We start from the raw sequence: 2,745 nt of genomic DNA on the forward strand, positions 1-2,745 counted from the left end.
GGGTAGTATGGCTGGATAATCATTCACCAGAAGCAGAATGAAAATGTTGTAACTGATACAGCCTCAAATGGATCCTTGTGAGGGATTTCCACAATACATTTCCATATAAACTGTTTCTCTCTTTTCCTAATCAAAGTTTGTTTTATCATGATGACATTCCAAAGCAAGATCAACCAGTGATCTCAGCGAGGAAAAATTGTTAAAAAGAAAGTGTACAACAGTGGTGGGATTCAATTTTTTTTACTACTGGTTCTGTGAGTGTGGCTTGGTGGGCATGGCAGGGGAAAGATACTATAAAATCTCCATTCCCACCCCACTCCAGGGATAGGTTACTGCAAAATCCCCATTTCCTCCCCATCAGCTGGGACTCAGGAGGCAGAGAATAGATGGGGACGGGGCCAATCAGAGGTGGTATTTACCGGTTCTCTGAACTACTCAAAATTTCCGCTACCGGTTCTCCAGAACTGGTTAGAACCTGCAGAATACTACCTCTGATGTACAAGGTATTTTTGTTAATGAGATAAATATGAGAACAGATAAAAATTCTGACTTGACACGTATGATCCTTAGTGCTTCAATGTTATAGAACCAGCTTCCCTAATCTGTTGTCCTCCTGGCTGCAGGGTGGAGATTCTGAGTTGTAATCCCAACATTATCTAGAATGTATCCTTTTGAAAGAGACTAAATTAGAAGGAAAGGATGGAATGGACCAGAGTTTGATTATTTTGTTCCAAATTGCCTCAAAATCCAGAAACTCCCATTTTCTAATTTCACAGAGTGAAAAGGAAGTAGCTTAGTTAGAACTCAGCAAATTCAAAAGGATTCAATTATCCTGGTTTGAGCCAGATAAAAATGTGTTACCTGCCATTATGTGTTATCTAAAAAATGTGTTACCTGCTGGTGATGCTTCTTTAAAATGGATTTGATTGACTGCAAACTCACCAGGTCTTTCCATAATCGTGTATTGTTGAATCTTCCCCGTTTGTAAGCATATCCTGGATTCCAAAATGTCTCAGCATCAGGTAATTTTGTATAGCATCCTAGCATCTTCATTTCTTGTCTGTTTCAGCAACCCACAGCTTTGAAAAGCTCCATCTTAAAATTGTTTCAGCCTTTCCTTAGTCACAGTTGGTTGTCATGGAAATGCTTAAGGTGACTTGCCCTGGAAGGCAGCCATCAGCAGCTAAAAAAAACCCTTTTTGAAATAAATACCTTATTTTCATGTAAATAAGTTCTGCTTATGAGATGGGAGAAGGCGAGAAAAGCAAAGCTGACACTGTCTGCGGTACAGAAAATAGCATTTTGTGATATTTTTCGTGTTTTTATTTTATTAAAAATCCCAGGCTGCACCTCACAACTCACTAGGCAAATGTCACATAAACAATTTCTCTCCCACATCCCTTCATATTCTTTATAGGAAAATTCAATGAGATACAGACAGTATTGATCTGTGAGAAACAAACAATCCAGAATCAATTTTTATATAGGTTTTCTATTAGGGTGTTGCATATGGACATTCCTTACACAAGGAAGCAAGAGCCGCAGATTGGTCCAATTGCCGGCAAGACGCTGGCGGAAAATCAGCACCTGCCGATTGGTACGTGCACTGACAGCTGAGTATAAAAGAGCTGTCAGTGCCTCAGAACAGCGCTCACTCTAGCCAAGCCATAAGCAAACAGAGCAAGTTACGGTTAGCTCAATAAACAAATTTAACTGTTTCTTTGCTTGGCCTCCTTTCTTCCACCTTATTCCACGATTGGAACAACTGGCGACGAAGGTGGGATTGTGAGGTGGCAGTCGAGGAAGTCACTAGCAGAGCAGAACGTTGAGCTAAGTCACAGTGACAAGACGTTGCAAAGAAGAGAAAGAAGCCTCAGACAATTTATTTTCCTCTCTCACTGAACATGGCCACCCTTTCTACATTCGCACCTTTTGATCAGGTGAAATAATTGTGGGATTCCTTCATGGATTGTTTCAAGTGTTTCCTAGCTGCCAACGATTACAAAGGTTTGCCAAGAGATAGAAAATTAGCTGTCTTTCTCAGCTAATATTATGATGCCCATATTATCTGTGGGCATAATATGTTTGATATATTATGCCATATTATCTGTGGGCATAATATGTTCGAGATGGCTAGGGCACTTTTGGTACCTCAGACCATCCAAGACGTGCCATGGGAGACATTGTTAGCCACGCTAAAAGGGCATTATGCGCCTCTGCCATCTAGGATAGCAAGGCGCTACGCTTTTCACCACAGATACCAGGAGGAAGAAGAAATGATAAGCCAATAAATGGCAGCTCTAAGAGCAGCTGCCCTGTATTGTGAGTTTAGGGACCTGGAGGATATCTTGTTGGACCAACTAATCTGTGGAGTCAGAGATATCCGATTGCAGCGCAGGTTGTTATCTAGGATAGATGTAACTTTGCAAACCACTGTGGATGAGGCTAGAGCTTCAGAATTGTCTCACAAGTCAGCCACTGAGATTAGGAAGAAAATGAGCCCTGTATAAATGAGGAAATCAGTTGTGGTTCACCAGGAGGAAATAGATTCTGATCAGCTGTCAGAAGATGGGGAGGACATTAGTCACCTCAAAACAACTCAGAGGAAGAAGGAAACTGAGGGGGAAAAGGCACTGGTTCCTTGTTTGGGTTCGGGGGAAATCATCATCGTCCGCATGTAGATTTAAAAATGTGGATTGCAGAAGGTATGTGGAAAAAGACCCTAGTGAGGGTCTGTAAGGCAAA

Source organism: Pantherophis guttatus, chromosome 4 (genome assembly GCF_059756535.1).
Source record: "Pantherophis guttatus breed Tessera chromosome 4, ASM5975653v1, whole genome shotgun sequence".
Classification (NCBI taxonomy): domain Eukaryota; kingdom Metazoa; phylum Chordata; class Lepidosauria; order Squamata; family Colubridae; genus Pantherophis; species Pantherophis guttatus.